This window comes from Lepidochelys kempii, chromosome 10, assembly GCF_965140285.1.
Source record: "Lepidochelys kempii isolate rLepKem1 chromosome 10, rLepKem1.hap1, whole genome shotgun sequence".
NCBI classification, from domain to species: Eukaryota; Metazoa; Chordata; order Testudines; family Cheloniidae; genus Lepidochelys; species Lepidochelys kempii.
Window position 1 is genome coordinate 59,839,322 of NC_136389.1, and position 19,225 is coordinate 59,858,546.

The following is a 19,225-nucleotide window of genomic DNA, read 5'->3' on the forward strand; positions in this document are numbered from 1 at the left end:
TGAATACATAGTTTGGTGTATGTCTTTGGGGCAGGGACCGGGTCTTTAAATGTGTTTGCATTCAGTACAACAGAACCCTGATCCTGACTGAGGCCTGTAGGCACTATCGTAGTATGAATATTAAATAATATCAATATTTTATTTCTCCAATCATCTGTGAATGGGGATGCATGAGTATAGTTTTTGGGAAGAATTAATCAGGTAAATAATGTCTCTGATAAGGCTAAGATTCTTCATCAGTCAGGCCTAGCTGTGGGCTTGATCCAGTCAAAATTGGTCAGCAGTTGCAGAGGCAATTCACAATACTTCAGGTTAAAGACTCTTAGAAGCCATGGAATGATGTATCATTAAACATTCTGCATTGTTGCCAGAGGCTCTTGCATAAAACATCAAGGGACAGTTCTAAGCCTGCTTGGGGAATTCTCCGGAGGTCCTAATGCTGAGCGGAGTAACACGTCATTTACCAGACCAGGATTTTGCTGCTGAGCTGTCCCATGGCTGACTGGCAGGTCCATGCTGAGATCTGTAAGGGAAGGACTTAGCTAATAGCTTTACTTCCACGTCACTCTCAGCCTTTGCTGGGAGTGAGGGATTTATATGCTTTTTTAATACGGCCTTTGAATTACCTCTTCCTTCAGTTTAGTGGGAAAACCTACTTTGTAGCTTGGGGATACAATTACAAATTTGTTTATTAAACATCCTGTAGCTACACTCTCAAATTTTATAGGTTTTTCTTCCACTCATTTCTAAGCAATTTTCTTGCTACAACTTGTGCACTTCAATTAAAGTTTCAAGATCTGTACATTCTACACCTGACTCTGGTAAACTAGTATTACCCGTGGTTTTCCATTTTATGGTTATTAAACAGCTGTAATGTCCCTTTTCCACCTAGTCATGAATAAAATAGAAAAAAAAAAGGCAGACAGGAAACATCTGCATGTGACACACTCACATTTAAGACTGAAGTTAATTCTATGAGCACAAATTAAACATACCAGGCAACCAGACACCTGAAAATTAAAGTTTTCAGAATTCTGCAATAGTCCATGGCTCTAAGTGCTGTGTTCATTGTGTTGTGGAGCAGGAACGAATACAGGAATCTGAAATGGGCAGCTTTCCTGACTTCAGGTGATTAGTGCAATACTGTGGGATTTTCAGAAGTGCTCAGCATTGGGTTAACTCGGCTTCTGATGAAGTTTTACCAAGATACAAAGAGAATCCTGAGGTACAAGGTTTGGATATAGATCTGAACTTTGTCAAAATTCTGAGAAGACTGGGTTCGGTGTTCTGGTTTGGGCTCATCTCAAATTTAGGGCAAGATTCTGCCATCCTTGCTCATGCTGAGTAGACCCTTACTTTGTGAGTAGTCATGCAATAAAGTACCACTCACTTTAATGGTGTTATAAACATAAGGCAGTCAAGGACCAAGTTTCACAAGTTTCTAGTGAAAGCCTCTCTCCTAGTTTGGGAAATGGGGGTTCACCAAGCTGATGGGGCAAAGTTTGTAGGTACAAGGATGAGCCCCACTGGGCATTGTTCACCTGACCAAAAATTAGGAAAACTGGGTTTGAAAATTGGACCTCTGGAATTTGATCACAAAGTCTGGATAGCCAAGATAAAAGATGATCTAATAATTGGTTTGGATTTCTTTGACTAATAACTGTGTGATAAATGCCAGAAAGGGAGACTTACAAATTTAGCCTGTAGAAATTCTCTTTAAAAACATGGCCAAGTGTAGCAAATGATTTGTAGACAATTGGTTTGCAGGGAACAAGTTGTCCTGCCTCCATGGGCAGAAAGCACAATAACAGCCACATGCTGTGGTAGCTTTCCAGCAAAGGAAAGTTGGGGAGTGGTTGAAATCTGTTTTGACACCCATAGTCTTAGGAGAACCTTAGCTGCAAAAGCTCTTGTGGATCTGAAGTACGAATGGATTCTTGTTTATTTGCTGAATGTTTCTGACAAGGAGCAAATAGTAACAAAGGGAAATACAGCTGAAAAATGTAAACCAGTGGATTTAGTAAATGCTGTATAGAAGAAAACTAGAAGAGGAAAGAGGTCAAGGTGAACTCCAGAGTTTTAACTGGATTTGTTTCAGTGCAGTACTATTGTACACTTACAGAGGAGCAGCAGAATGGTCTAACAGACTTTCTGGTTAGGAATTAGGACTTGTCCTTCTGATCCAGCAAATATATAGGTTGTACTGCACTAGTCCAGCACAAGATTGATACTGGAGGAAACTGATCTGTTGACCACCCACCTCACTGTTTACTCCTACCAAAGAGGGAAGAGGCCTTACAGGTCATTGAGGAAAAGTATCAGGAAGGCATAATTGATCCTTCAGCTAGTCCTTGAGCCTTGCCCATAGTTCTGGTTAAGAAAAAAGATGTCAGCACCAGATTCTGGATAGACTCTAAAAACTAAATGAAGTAACTTTAAAGGTTTCTTATCCATTACCATGATTAAATTATATCCTGGATATTGTAACAGATGCAATCTGGTTTTCTATGTTGGATCTTAAAAGTAGCTATTGGCAGGTGGAAGTGGATCCAAATGACTGGCTAAAGACTGCTTTTGTAATAGGACATGGCTTGTGGCAATTTAAAATGAAGGCTTCTGGGTTGTGCCATGCACTTGCCACATTTGAGAGGTTTATGGAGATGGTACTGCACAACATGGCTCTCTCGACTTTTATTATACCTAGATAATATCCTGGTGCATGCTAAAACCTTTGACTATGAACCAATACATTTAAAAGTGGTCTGTGATAAGATGAAGGTTGTCAATATGAAACTGAGCCCAAAGTGTGAGTTGTTTCAAAAAGAGGTAATTTACCCTGGGCACCCAATCTGTGAGAGGGGAGTTTTCAATGACAAAAAGGAAATTGAGGCAGTGCAGAACTGGGCAGCTCTTTAGACGTTCACAGAACTGCAGTTTTTTAGGACTCTGCTCCTACTATAGAAGGCTTATTCATGGGTTTGCCAATATTGCAAAACAATTGTGTAGGTTGGGTTGAGAAAGGGATTTAACATTTTCAGAATTGAAAAAGTCTTTTGTGACTGCTGTTGTCTTAATCTCCCTGTGTTTCAAAACCCTGTTCATATTGGACATGGATGCTAGTGCTTACGATCTGGGAGCAGTACTGATACAAGAACACAAAGAATTTGAGAGGGTGGCAGCTTATTACATCAGAAGTCTAAATTTTCTAGAGAAAAAAGGTTGTACTACGTGAAAGGAACTCCTGGCAATGGTTAAAGCTGTGGAACATTTTCACCACTATTTGTATGCGATCAGACAGACTATGCATCCCTGCAATGGCCTTTAGATTCAGGAATCCTGTGGAGCAATTGGAGATTTTCAGCAAGAAAGTGCTGCAGAAATATTCCTGCCTTCTTTTGAGAGTGATACATCAGATTACACTGAAGACTTGTTCTAAACAGATTTTTGTGTTTTACTGATTTCAGGGATATCACCAGCCTTTATTGAAAGCCTGCAAATTCTATATAAGATATAGAAGTAAATGCTCTGCTCTTCCCTTATGCCTTCAATTCTTTCAATTTCCACATGACAAGTAAGGCTGCTTTTAAAGATGTGGGGTTAAATTGAGCAGAAATATTTACATAACCAACATATGATAATTTTAACATCTGTAGTTGTTAAAAAGAATATGTAATTTTTCCTACTCCATCTTATTTTGTTCCTTGCTCTGTTTCTGTCCAGTGTGGGGAAAAAGCTGGCTTGCAGACGAATTGAAATGATTACTGCAACATCACAAGGGAGCTGGAAAATTCAGTACTGTCACTAGGTATTTATTAAAACCAAATTTTCTCATCAGAAACAGCTTCATTTTTGTTGAACAAATTTGAAATATTCAGTATTTCTCTTCCTTACAATACGTTTGTCTAGAGTCTGTGACTTCATAAGTAAAAAAAAGAAAAGAAAACCAAAACATTTCTATATATTGCTATCATGGGATATTATTTTTCCCACTTCCACAGAATAATTAAGGGGTTTTTATTCTGTCTTGGGTCTAAGGATTCTTTTGACAGTGATGTTCCCTTAGCTACTAAATCTGCTGCCCCATCCATCACTGACATCTGGCAAAACAGGCATTAGCTTCTCTGTGACTTATGTAGGTCCTTAGTAGATCAATAACTCTGTTCAGATGTTTCAGATTCTTCCTTGTTAATTCACATTTATCTTTTCATTCAAAGAAGGTAAATTATCTCATGGAGAAGCCATGTTATCCCCAATAGTGGTTTACAATGTTACAAACTCAGGGTGACCCACATATCTTAGCTAGAATACATTTGTCACTGTCGTGCATTAAGATCCTCTTTTAAAACAGTCTGGAAACAAGGTAAGCCTGCAACATTGTGTCAACCCTTCCAGTTGATAATCATTTCTTTCCTATGCTCAGTTGTCACTGTCTTTAACTGCTTGAGTAGATGCTATTTTCCTTTTTAACACTTGTTTCGTCATATTTTGTCATTGGCAAAAATCTTAATTTCCCCAGCAGTCATCATCATTTGCTAGCTAATGTATTATACTCAAGTGAACTCATCAATAGTGGTGTGGAGAGTGAAAACTGAATAACCTAATATGCTAATTTATCTCTGAGAAAGGACTGCTGAGATTTACCTTATTTATAGTTACAGATGTCTCTGCAATTAGCTGTTTGTTACAAAACATTACCATAGTTACATGTTTGTTGTTTTCAGGCTCTGGGAGTGATTAAAACTACCTTAGGAAAAAGGAATAAAAAGTAGGTCAGTGACCATGACCCTTAACCAGACAGGCTGCTCTGGGATTTGATGCTAAAAGAAGCCAGAGGTCACATCTGGTAGTTGCTATGTATTTGGGATTCTTCTTTTAAAATCTATAATAAAGTAGATTCTGCTGTTTAGCTGATATTTCCTTACCTAGTTTTCTAAAAAAATTATGTCCATCTTTTGGACATAAAGAATAGAGTTAGGTCCATTTCCAATTTATGGGAGTTTTGCTCAAAAAAGAATCCTGTAACTTTGCACTATACGTTTAAGAAATTGTTTCAATTGGAATTTAAAATATTGTTGGAAACGTGGAAGATAATCTTAGGTAATTAGTGTAAGCTGATTTTTATAAAACCTACATTGGAGCCAAATTTGACCTGATAATGTCTCCTTCAGACTACCTGACCTTTCCATCGTAACTGGAATATCTCATAACTTACAGATTTTATTAACATTTTATATATAGTGTTGTTTCTAGTAGAAAAAGAGACATTGATAACTACTATTTTGAAAGGACCATGGGTACAATTCTGCAAATACAAATTCTGCAGTGGAACTATTAATAGCAGTAAGCATTACACCTAGTGTTAAGTATTTGTAGAATCAGATGCAAATTTTTATATTTGATGTATATACTGGCTGTATATGTGCTGTACACAGTGTCTGGTAGAAACCACGCTAGGACAACAATTTCCAAATAATATATTCAGACATTGTAGGATCAAACAGATCTTGAGCGAAAACTGAGCAAAGTCTTAAAGTAGCCTACAGTAGATTATTTTCTACAGCTATTGGGAATCTTGGCAACCCAAAGTGGCCCTCAGTCAAAGAGGTGTAAGCACTGACACCTGAACTATTTATTCTATCCATCTATTATAAGCATGTCAAAGGTAGCCTTTAGGCACAAGGGAACAACCTCAACACACCAACCTAGAATGAAAACAATTGTTAGGAAAATAATATTCCATTTCTGGGGCTGTTCTCGAACAGAGACCGTGTAGGAGAAATTGTTGTTTTTTGGGGGGTTCTACTATTATGCAGTACTTATGACCTATTAACTAAGAGACGAAAAATAAAATGAAGAAACATTAAGTAAATTATTCTAAATGGGTTGCAGACAGAGAATTATGGAGGAAATATTTTAAATTGTTGAAAAGATAAGTAATCAGATCAACAAACCATGCCTTTATATAGTTTCTAGTGAAGTTAGTACCCATGAAAGATGCTAGATGGACAGCCCTGGAGACTGATGTTTGTTTATAAGTAGGGGCATAGCGAGCAGATCGAGGGACGTGATCGTTCCCCTCTATTCGACATTGGTGAGGCCTCATCTGGAGTACTGTGTCCAGTTTTGGGCCCCACACTTCAAGAAGGATGTGGATAAATTGGAGAGAGTCCAGCGAAGGGCAACAAAAATGATTAGGGGTCTAGAACACATGACTTATGAGGAGAGGCTGAGGGAGCTGGGATTGTTTAGTCTGCAGAAGAGAAGAATGAGGGGGGATTTGATAGCTGCTTTCAACTACCTGAAAGGGGGTTCCAAAGAGGATGGCTCTAGACTGTTCTCAATGGTAGCAGATGACAGAACGAGGAGTAATGGTCTCAAGTTGCAGTGGGGGAGGTTTAGATTGGATATTAGGAAAAACTTTTTCACTAAGAGGGTGGTGAAACACTGGAATGCGTTACCTAGGGAGGTGGTAGAATCTCCTTCCTTAGAGGTTTTTAAGGTCAGGCTTGACAAAGCCCTGGCTGGGATGATTTAACTGGGAATTGGTCCTGCTTTGAGCAGGGGGTTGGACTAGATGACCTTCTGGGGTCCCTTCCAACCCTGATATTCTATGATTCTATGATTCTATCCACAAAGAAAGTGTAGCATGGGCTTCCTCATGCTGCCCAGCCAATGTACTTTAATCTTAACCTGAAACAACCACCTTTGGTTTGAAATAGTAGCTCAAACTCCAAGCCTATTATGAGCCAAGTTCTGTTAATTGACTGTTAATGGGAACCACACATACATACACAGACTGGTTCAGAAATGACACTAAACCTTGGGCTTTTTGCTGAGACTATCAAAAGGGGATCGAGGAGAAACTAGTGCCAATTGGGAAGGTGACTTTTGTACTGTGGATGCCTGTCATCTGTTGAGTCCTACTTCATTTCACATAGAGTGAAACATATTTCAAAGATATATCATGCAGTGGCCAACTTCAGAATCAGCCCATCAACAGGGCCACCATTAGGGGTAGGCAGCACAGGTAATTTCTTTGGGCAGCAGAGGTGGGAAGAATAGCAAAAGCAAGTACTACTCTTCAACTGAATGTGGACCATCTAGTAAAGACAAAGCAAGAGAAGAAAGCAAGTGCCCATTGCCCTCATGGATAGAGTACAGACTGTTGGAGGTGGCCCCAAGGATGGTCTCCCCATGATAGTGTATAGTGACTCTTCTCTGCACTCTGCTCCCTGACTCCCAGAGCTCAGAGTAGGCTGGCCTGCCTGGGCTTTGAAGAAACTTTTCTTCATTTTCCATTAAGTTCCTCTAACATAGAATCCCACATCTTGGAGTATCTTATTTTTGTCCTACAACATGACAGCTCCTGACTCCAATATTGTACTAACAAGGTGATAACTTGTTACTGCTGGTCTGTTGAGACTGTTCTTAGAGACTTGGCCAAATTCACCTCTGGGGTAATGTTGCTCGCTTCAGAGGAGTTATATTAGGGATTAATTTGGAATATTTGAAGAAAGAAGTGATGCTACAGATGGTATTACCTGATTTAGGAAAATTTCTTGTTCCCCTTATTAAATTAAAATATTTAATTCAATGGGTAGAGGGAGACAACGGAAGGGAAGCAGAATTCTCCCTTGATGCATGTTATCCATTCAACTCCTGATTCAAAGGCCTCTTTTTTAAAAAAAAGAAATAATAAATGGGAGAAACTTGACAGATCCATGGGTGAGAATGTGTATGTTTGTTGAATACAGTGCAGAGAGTTTGAAAGACACAGCTCTCATTCATTTCTGAAGTGATCTTTGCTTAACTCTCTCTTTCTCCTTACACAGTATATGGCTAGCACTAATATTATTTCTGGAGATACACTTCACTTTAATCCACACACGAGCTGACTGCATAAGATGAAAGGTTACTTTCCTCTCCTCGTGAATCTGCACGTGTATTATGTTTGCTGAAACGTACCTGTGGTTTAATGTATGTTAATAAAACTAGGAGGGCATTAAAAGTTAAAGTTTCTGAACACACAGCGCCAGAAGGTGTGGGAATAAAAGAAATCCCTAACTGCAAGATATAAAATAAAAATGTATATTTATTTATTTATTGCATTATAAACTGCTGCAAGTTTGAAATGTATGGGAAATGAGAAAATAATGAGACACCAAGGATTGGCAACCTTGAAAATATTTTCCTTTGGAGGGTGCTGTTGGATGTTTCTCTGATGTGCTGCCCCTCTCAGGAGATTGAGACAACTCAGATATACTGTACTTCTGCTCAAATACAGTTCAATTTTTATTATAAAAATATTTTAACTAAATTATCTATATTTTTCTTCATATATGTGTGTTTTTCAAAAATAGAAGTGAAACTATCTGAATTTGTTGCTTTACCTCAAGCATACCTCAAGCTTTACCTGGTCTAGCATATGTTTCATGTTATTGTTTTCTCTGTGTATTTTTAGGGTGTAGCTGTTGCAAACCAAAGGAGACATTTTCATGATTGTGACAATGCCAGGTTTGAAGGATCACTTCCTGGTTTGGAATTTTATTCTTAGGAGTGAAATCTGACTTCACGGGCAGAGGAGGGAAGGGTGTGTGTGTATAAATGATTTTGTTGTTTCTTCCGATGCAGCGGAAACATCCATTGATTTTTAACAGGATTTGTTACTGTTTACTGCCAGGAGGGGGAGAGCAAAAGTGGCTTTGTCATCTTTGAGCTCACCCAAGACCTGGGAAAACTGAGCACCAGTAAAGCCCTCAGTGTAGGTTGCAGCAGCCTTCTTTGCAGGATCCTCTGCCATCATTGATGAGCTGCCAAAATCTTAACAACCGGTTCCCTCCTCACCCCACGAGGGGGTCGTGGCCCACCCCCGCAGGACTCCTGCTCCATCCAACCCCCCACGTTCCTTGATGCCTCCCCCCAGACTCCTGCCCCATCCACCCTTGTCCCCTGACTGCCCCCAGAACTGGGCAGGAGGATCTTGTGGGCCACCGTAGTGGGTTCCCACCCCACCCCTAAGAGCCAGAGGGACCTGCCAGGGAATGAGGTGGAGAGACCCAGCAGTGGTTACCTGGGGCAGCTCCTAGGAAGCATCCGGTAGGTCCCTCTGTCTCCTAGGGGTGGGGGAGCATAGCTAGGGGGGGAGCAGGGAGAGCAGCCGCTCCCCCCACTGATCACATCAAAAGTGGCGCCTTAGGCGCCGACTCCGTGGGTGCTCCGGGGCTGGAGCACCCACGGGGAAAGCTCCGCGCCCAGCCCCAGCTCACCTCCGCTCCACCTCCTCCCCTGAACACACCCCACTCTGCTTCTCCGCCCCACCCCCACTTCCCCCGAATCAGCTGTTCACGCAGGAAGCTGGGGAGGGCTGAGAAGCAAGCGGCAGTTTTGCACTGAGGCCCAGGGAGGCGGAGGTGAGCTGGGGCGGGGAGCGGTTCCCCTGTGCGCCTCCCTGGGTTACCTGCTGCGGCGTGGGTGGCCCGCCTTGTGCCCCCCCCTCGCTCCCCTCCGCTCCGCCTCCCTGGGCCTGAGCGCAAAGCCACCACTTGCTTCTCAGCCCTCCCAGGCTTCCCGTGTGAACAGCTGATTCGGGGGGGGATGGAGCAGCAGAGTGGGGCGGTGCGTTCAGGGGAGGAAGTGGAGTGGAGGTGAGGTGAGGTGAGCTGGGGCCGGGTGTGGGGCGGGGTGGGGCCGGGCGGGGCCGGGCGGGGAGCTGCCGGTGGGTGCTCTGCACCCATCAAATTTTCCCCATGGGTGCTCTAGTCCCAGAGCACCCAGAAGTCGGTGCCTAAGGCACCACTTTTGGCCAGTTGTTAAATTTAGAAGCCCTTTTAGAAACTAGTTCTAAAAGGGCTTCTAAATTTAACAACCGGTTCTCACGAGCCGGTGTGAACCAGCTCCAGCTCACCACTGCCTGCCACCACTCTCTGAAGACAGAGTATCTGTGGGGAGAGGATTTTGGCTGCCCTCCATTCTCTTGGCCATTGCAGGAGAAATGCTGGAACTCAAAAACAAGAGGCCATCCTGGTACTACTGCAGAAGTAACATACTCAAACCCAGGAGAGAAGGATGAGGAAGAGAGAGTGCTCTCTACTGCTCTGCAGTAATCCTTCTTGCTAATTAAAGAGCATCTTATCTCTTTGCACCTACATCATTACAGTCAGAGATATGCTCTCTGCCAGTCCCCAGTTCTTCCAATCATTTTGCAGGAACAGGTCTTTCTCATTGATTTGCAGGAACAAGGGAAAACTGTAGAAAAAAAAAACCAGCAAAGATTCCACTGATATTTGGCTGTTTTGGGAATGTACCTCAAATAATGAGTAATTCATTTTGTATTATGGCATTATATAATGTTTAACTTTTAATACACTGTTATAAAATGAACAGAATTTTTCTGGCAAAAATGGTTTTTTCCCTAAACTTCTGCAAGTATTAGTTTTCCATAATGTGTTTTATAAAATAGGCAACTTCTTAATGAGTTTTGTAAGTGCATTTTTAAATGAGATCCTGAGTCTGTGTAGCTTCAGATTGGTGTTGGTACCCTAAATTTTTAATGTATTTGCTTTTTAGGTTTTGTATTCGATATAGAGCAAACTTTACTGACACAATGAGAAATGAATTATAAGTTCTGATGGATTTCAAGGGTAATGTGTGCATTGTGAATATTCCTCAACTCTTTCACCTACCTCACCTGAGCATATCCCTTTCACTTGTGTGGAGTTGAGCTCCAGCAAAATTCATCATGAAGGGGGAGAGAAATTCGCAATTAAATGCCCTCAGCTAGACTTTTAAGTTACAATTAAGTGAGGTAAATAGGAACAGTGACCTTGGTGCAACTGAAAACAGCAATAACTTAGGAAATAATCTAAAATCTTTTTTGGTAACTACAGTTTTCCCAAACTCTGTTCAAGGTTTTGCTTATCAGGAAAGGGGTGCTTTCTCTATCCAAGAGAATCTGTGTGAGAGCAGAGCAGGATGGATTTAAGAACATCTGGTGTAGGAAAAATAGTTCTCTCAACTCCACTGTCTCTTACCTTCAAGACAAATTTAATCAGAAGTGTCACTTTCTGCTCCCCCATATCTGTTTTGTTCCAGCCATTTATGGCACAACTACTATCTGTGTGCCTATCTGCCATTCAGCTGTTATATTAGCCCTGGCCTACACTAGGACTTTAGGTCGAATTTAGCAGTGTTAAATCGATGTAAACCTGCACCCGTCCACACGATGAAGCCCTTTATTTCGACTTAAAGGGCTCTTCAAATCGATTTCCTTACTCCTCCCCTGATAAGTGGATTAGTGCTTAAATGGGCCTTGCCGGGTCGAATTTGGGGTACTGTGGACACAATTCGATGGTATTGGCCTCCGGGAGCTATCTGCTCTGGATAGCACTCTCAACTCAGATGCACTGACCAGGTAGACAGGAAAAGAACTGCGAACTTTTGAATCTCATTTCCTGTTTGGCCAGCGTGGCAAGCTGCAGGTGACCATGCAGAGCTCATCAGCAGAGGTGACCATGATGGAGTCTCAGAATCACAAAAGAGCTCCAGCATGGACTGAACGGGAGGTACAGAATCTGATCGCTTTATGGGGAGAGGAATCCGTGCTATCAGAACTCCGTTCCAGTTTTCGAAATGCCAAAACCTTCGTCAAAATCTCCCAGGGCATGAAGGACAGAGGCCATAAAGGGACCCGAAGCAGTACCGAGTGAAACTTAAGGAGCTGAGGCAAGCCTACTAGAAAACCAGAGAGGCGAATGGCCGCTCCGGGTCAGAGCCCCAAACATGCTGCTTCTATGATGAGCTGCATGCCATTTTAGGGGGTTCAGCCACCACTACCCCAGCCGTGTTGTTTGACTCCTTCAACGGAGATGGAGGCAACACGGAAGCAGGTTCTGGGGACGAAGAAGATGATGAGGTTGTAGATAGCTCACAGCAAGCAAGTGGAGAAACCGCTTTTCCCGACAGCCAGGAACTATTTCTCACTCTGGACCTGGAGCCAGTACCCCCCGAACCCACCCAAGGCTGCCTCTTGGACCCGGCAGGTGGAGAAGGGATCTCCGGTGAGTGTACCTTTTAAAATACTATACATGGTTTAAAAGCAAACATGTGAAAGGATTACTTTGCCCTGGCATTCGCGGCTCTCCTGGATGTACTCCCAAAGCCTTTGCAAAAGGTTTCTGGGGAGGGCAGCCTTATTGCGTCCTCCATGGTAGGACACTTTACCACTCCAGGCCAGTAACACGTACTCGGGAATCATTGTACAACAAAGCATTGCAGTGTATGTTTGCAGGCGTTCAAAAAACATCCGTTCTTTATCTCTCTGTGTTATCCTCAGGAGAGTGAGATGATATTCATGCTCACCTGGTTGAAATAGGGTGCTTTTTTTCAGGGGACACTCAGAGGAGCCCGTTCCTGCTGGGCTGTTTGCCTGTGGCTGAACAGAAATGTTCGCCGCTGTTAGCCACAGGAAGGGGGGAGGGTTGAGGGGGTAACCACAAGGTGTGGGGAGGCAAAATGCGACCTTGTAACGAAAGCACATGTGCTATGTATGTAATGTTAACAGCAAGGTTTACCCTGAAAGAGTGTAGCCACTGTTTTATAAAATGTGTCTTTTTAAATACCGCTGTTCCTTTTTTTTTCTCCACCAGCTGCAAGTGTTTCAATGATCACAGGATCTTCTCCTTCCCAGAGGCTAGTGAAGATTAGAAAGAAAAAAAAACGCACTCGTGATGAAATGTTCTCTGAGCTCATGCTGTCCTCCCACACTGACAGAGCACAGACGAATGCGTGGAGGTAAATAATGTCAGAGTGCAGGAAAGCACAAAATGACCGGGAGGAGAGGTGGCGGGCTGAAGAGAGTAAGTGGTGGGCTGAAGACAGGGCTGAAGCTCAAATGTGGCGGCAGCGTGATGAGAGGAGGCAGGATTCAATGCTGAGACTGCTGGAGGACCAAACCAGTATGCTCCAGTGTATGGTTGAGCTGCAGCAAAGGCAGCTGGAGCACAGACTGCCACTACAGCCCCTGTGTAACCAACCGCCCTCCTCCCCAAGTTCCATAGCCTCCACACCCAGACGCCCAAGAACGCGGTGGTGGGGCCTCCGGCCAACCAGCCACTCCACCACAGAGGATTGCCCCAAAAAAAGAAGGCTGGCATTCAATAAATTTTAAAGTTGTAAACTTTTAAAGTGCTGTGTGGCATTTTCCTTCCCTCCTCCACCACCCCTCCTGGGCTACCTTGGTAGTCATCCCCCTATTTGTGTGATGAATGAATAAAGAATGCATGAATGTGAAGCAACAATGACTTTATTGCCTCTGCAAGCAATGATCGAAGGGAGGAGGGGAGGGTGGTTAGTTTACAGGGAAGTAGAGTGAACCAAGGGGCGGGGGGTTTCCTCAAGGAGAAACAAACAGAACTTTCACACCGAAGCCTGGCCAGTCATGAAACTGGTTTTCAAAGCTTCTCTGATGCGTGCCGCACCCTCCTGTGCTCTTCTAACCACCTTGGTGTCTGGCTGCGTGTAACCAGCAGCCAGGCGATTTGTGTCAACCTCCCACCCCACCATAAATGTCTCCCCCTTACTCTCACAGATATTGTGGAGCACACAGCAAGCAGTAATAACAGTGGGAATATTGGTTTCGCTGAGGTCTAAGCGAGTCAGTAAACTGTGCCAGCGCGCCTTTAAACGTCCAAATGCACATTCTATCACCATTCTGCACTTGCTCAGCCTGTAGTTGAACAGCTCCTGACTACTGTCCAGGCTGCCTGTGTACGGCTTCATGAGCCATGGCATTTAGGGGTAGGCTGGGTCCCCAAGGATACATATAGGCATTTCAACATCCCCAACAGTTATTTTCTGGTCTGGGAATAAAGTCCCTTCCTGCAGCTTTTGAAACAGACCAGAGTTCCAAAGATGCGAGCGTCATGTACCTTTCCCGGCCATCCCACATTGATGTTGGTGAAACGTCCCTTGTGATCCACCAGAGCTTGCAGCACTATTGAAAAGTACCCCTTGTGGTTTATGTACTTGCCGGCTTGGTGCTCCGGTACCAAGATAGGGATATGGGTTCCGTCTATGGCCCCACCACAGTTAGGGAATCCCATTGCAGCAAAGCCATCCACTATGACCTGCACATTTCCCAGGGTCACTACTCTTGATATCAGCAGATCTTTGATTGCGTGGGCTACTTGCATCACAGCAGCCCCCACAGTAGATTTGCCCACTCCAAATTGATTCCCAACTGACCGGTAGCTGTCTGGCATTGCAAGCTTCCACAGGGCTATCGCCACTCGCTTCTCAACTGTGAGGGCTGCTCTCATCTTGGTATTCTTGCTTTCCCCTGCCCTGAAGCGCAAGTCACAAAGTTCCATGAAAGTGCCCTTACGCATGCGAAAGTTTCGCAGCCACTAGGAATCATCCCAGACCTGCAACACTATGCGGTCCCACCAGTCTGTGCTTGTTTCCTGCGCCCAGAATCGGCGTTCCACAGCATGAACCTGCCCCATTAGCACCATGATGCATGCATTGGCAGGGCCCATGCTTTCAGAGAAATCTGTGTCCATGTCCTGATCACTCACATGACCGCGCTGACGTCGCCTCCTTGCCCGGTATCGCTCTGCCAGGTTCTGGTGCTGCATATACTTTTGGATAATGCGTGTGGTGTTTAATGTGCTCCTAATTGCCAAAGTGAGCTGAGTGGCCTCCATGCTTGCCTTCGTATGGCGTCCGCACAGAAAAAAGGCGCAGAACGATTGTCTGCTGTTGCTCTGATGGAGGGAGAGGCGACTGACGACATGGCTTACAGGGTTGGCTTCAGGGAGCTAAAATCAACAAAGGGGGTGGCTTTACATCAAGGAGTATTTCAGGCAGGACTTCACGGAGGGTTCCAATAAGAAATGGTGCACCTAAGTTATTGTTCTTACTGGAACAAGGAGTTTAGTCTGGCCTCTGATTGATACATGGCTAGATTTACCTCGCTGCACCTTCTCTGTGAGTGACTGCAGTGTGACCTAGAGGAAAGAGTCTCCTAGACGGGGGTGGGGGGGAGCAAATGAGTACAAAACAAATCTGGTCTATTTCTTGTTTTGATCCACTCCATCTATCTTTTACATCTTTGGCTGGCAGCAGACAGTGCAGAAGGACTGCATGCCATCCACATCTCATGGCTGCCCGGCAGAAGATGATGCAATAGGATTGCTAGCAATCCATATCGCCTGCCTGCTCACCATAAGATGGTTCAATAGGACTGACTGCAGGACTAAAGAGAATGACCTGGTCAAGTCACTCCAAATTTAGTCCCTGTGCCCATGTCTGTCCAGGCGCTCCCAGCCGATGTGGCCAGGAGCACCTCGGACATGACGATGACGCCTACCAGTTGTATTGCACCGTCTGCTGCCACAAGGCAATGGGTTGCTGCTACTGTGTAGCAATGCCATACCGCCTCTGCCAGCACCCAGGAGACATATGGTGATGGTTACCTGAGCGGGCTCCATGCTTGCCGTGGTATGGCGTCTGCACAGGTAACTCAGGAAAAAAGGCGCAAAATGATTGTCTGCCCTTGCTTTCACGGAGGGAGGGAGGGAACGGGGGCCTGATGATATGCACCCAGAACCACCCGCAACAATGTTTTAGCCCCATCAGGCATTGGGATCTCAACCCAGAATTCCAATGGGCAGCGGAGACTGAGGGAACTGTGGGATAGCCACCCATAGGCAACGCTCCGGAAGTCCACTCTAGCCTCGGTACTGTGGAAGCACTCCGCCCAGTTAATGCACTTAATGCACTTAGAGCATTTTCTGTGGGGAGACACACTTGAATATATAAAACCGATTTCTAAAAAAACGACTTCTATAAATTCGACCTAATTCCGTAGTATAGACATACCCCTAGTGGTCCGAAATAGGTTGAAAGAAATGATCTACCTGTTTGTTCTAGTTCTTCTTTGAAGGTTTGGTTACATCTTGAGTATAAATGGGAATATATTGAAGTTCTCTGCCCTTGGGTTGGGTTATTGTGGAAATGTATTAATAGGAATGACCTCTTCTGGTTTTCATTTGCAAATTATTCTGAATATCATTCTCTTTTATAAAATACTGTAGAGAATCTCCAGTTTGTGAACCTACTAAACATTATTATTTAATTAAACTGTTCTATAGCTTAATGTTGAATATCGGATGGGGATATGGAGAAAGTGAGGGTCTAGGTAGAGTTGGATGGAGTTTTGTTTTGTTAATTAATTGATTTAAGGCTGGATTTGTCAAGGGATGAAACTGAAGTTTGTGTGATCTGTATATCTAGGTCATTGTTTTTCATTTTGAAAGTCAAGCCCCATTTCAGGAAAATGAAACACATTGCCCCTCCATAGGCCTGTACATCTTCCATGCTCATCCACGCCAACCAGTCCTTTCTATCCCTCAGGGGGGACACCCCATACACTTTTAGAAACGTTGTATTAAGTAGTGACAGGCTACACAGAGCTATTGGATGAGCAGGGCCATCCTTAGGCATAGGCAGAGCTGCGTAGGGAACCAGAAAATTGGGGGCACCTTTGGGTCTTAGTGTCCACCTACCTGCCTCTTCCTATCCCTGTTCTGACCCTTTCTGCAGGCTCCCACAGCTGGCTGCTGCAGCCTGGTGACTCTTACTCCCGAGGGGATCTAGTACCTTAAAAGTGAAAAAGCCTGCCTGCCTGCCAGACTTATTAGCCCAACACTGAAACTGTTAAAGAGCCATTCAAGTGGTAATGAAGCCATTTAACAGGTATTTGCCAATCCCCAGGTATATACTGTCAGCTTTTGAATTTACTGACAAAAACAGCTGTACATTACTGTAATATTTACTCGGAACATATTAGTCTACAGGACCTTAGTTTAAAATTTGCTTTTAAAATATTTAATTCGTGTGTTGCTGAAGATGATAAAATCATATCTCTGAAAAAATCCTTGCATAGATTTTTAGATGCACAATCTGAGTATTCATCTTTAGCCTTAAATGCTTGGATCTTCAGACTTATAGTTTTTTAAATAAATCCTTCAAAGGACCACCCTTATCTAAAATACACGTTTTAATTGTAATTACTATAGTACAAAAAACTTGCTTCCAAAGTCTTCCTTGTCCTTCCTCCCTTCTTCCCCTGTTGAAGAGAACCCTTAAAGGGACAATACCCCTTTCCTGCCAGATAGCTGGACAAATGAGTTTCCCTTTCTTTACTTCTGACTATTTGATGATCTAGTTTTAAGAGAACCCTCTCACAAAATCAGTACCTTAGTAAGATATAAAATCCTTTGTTATGCCTAAAATCTTTGGAAACATATTTTTTAGAGTTGGTGACATTTCATAAACATGTCTATTGTTATGGAGATCACACAAAGTAAATTAGTGTTCCCTTTTTTCAGAGTAACAGCTGTGTTAGTCTGTATTCGCAAAAAGAAAAGGAGTACTTGTGGCACCTTAGAGACTAACCAATTTAGTTGAGCATAAGCTTTCGTGAGCTAAAGTTCACTTTGAGCTGTAGCTCACGAAAGCTTATGCTCAAATAAATTGATTCGTCTCTAAGGTGCCACAAGTACTCCTTTTCTTTTTGTTCCCTTTTTCTAAAAGCAATGAACATTGTTATGAACACACTAAACCTCTGTGACTGATTAATTTAAAATGGCTTTGTTTCAATGAGTTAATTATGTCGTAATCTGGAATGATTACTTTATGAAGGCTTAAGAGTACATTTAAAATATAAAATCAGCTTAGAAATACTGATTTAAGAAAATGTAAAACAGAGAAGAACTGCATCCTGAATTCCATAATATTTAATGTTGTATTCAGCAGAACAGCTGACTTGCCCTTACTACAAAGTTTTTGCAAATAAATCTCTGACAAACTTCAGGGTACATCAAAAAACCCGTGACTGACATTTTTTATTCCCAAGTTTAGTGCTTTTAATTAGGTACCTTCTGCATGTCCCGTCTTCACTTTCTGGCATGCAGTGGAAAACATGCTCCATTTTCTTTGGAAAGAAATTGCAGAAGTGTTTTTTTCAAATGTCATTTGCTTCATTTGGGTTCAGGGATTTGGCTGGAAAGGAGTGATCAGGGGGGAAGAGAGGAGGGAGAGGGCGGGGCCTGGGCACAGAGTGGGCGGGGCCTGGGGCAGAGCAGAGGTGGAGTATGGGCAGAGCCACAGGTGGGCTGGGGAGCTAGCCTCCACAAGCATCTGCTTCACCCACCACCCATGACAGCAGATAAGAGCAGGTTGGTTCCCGCACACCCAGTGCACACTGCAGTCTCCTTAGGCAGGGGTTGTATTCACAGAGCCTAATGTGTCAGCACCGCGAATTCTGCATGAGGTAGAGGGTACGGGGGTCTCTTTGGGGAATTATGATTATCCGCTGCCGTGAGGCTCAATATCCTTTGCTGCGTCATCCCTCGTCGTCCCTCCCCCAGTCTGTGAGCCTGGGCTGCCATCGGGCATAGGGGCACCAGTTTAATAATACTGCATAGGGCCCCATAAATCCTAGGACAGTCCTGTGGATGAGTGCTCTTTTTTAAAGCATTTCTATAAATCTAAATATACTAATAAGACTGAAAAGACAGGAAACTGGGATGAAATATTTTCGTAAATGAGCCTTCAACTTCCTTTTTTTCACCAGAGCTCATTAAAGATAAAGAGGTACAATCCACTTTTGCTCTCCTCCTTGTCCAAACCACTGTCACATGAGCAGCAGGATATTCTGGGAGTATTGTTTCTATGGAAACCATTTCCTTACTATCATGTACTGTATTTAGCCTACATGTTTCTGCTTTGTTGTTGTTTTGGTTCTCAGACACACTGCACTATAGCAATGGAGTGTAAAAATGCTTAAAATACAAATAATAATTTTCCTTAATACAATATGATTTTCGAAGTCCTTTTGAGTTGGTACTGTTGTGTCCTAACTCTGACATCTATTTTCCATCTTACAAACTGTCTTCTTTCTGTACTACTTCTATTCCTTCAACTACGCTTCAGCAGATGTAACTAAACTGGATCTGGGTTAAAAATGGGTATGTTCATTTTTGTTTACACTTCTGCTTCTATCAGTTTATTTGAATTTTGGAAGACATTTCCTCAGTGTAGTAAAGCCTATGAGCTAAATATCTGTAATCTGGAAAAAATTGCAGGAAGGAAATGTCGTCATGATGTATCTAAAACCTACTCCTATCTGTATCATGAGTCCTGAATGTGATTTTGGGGACTA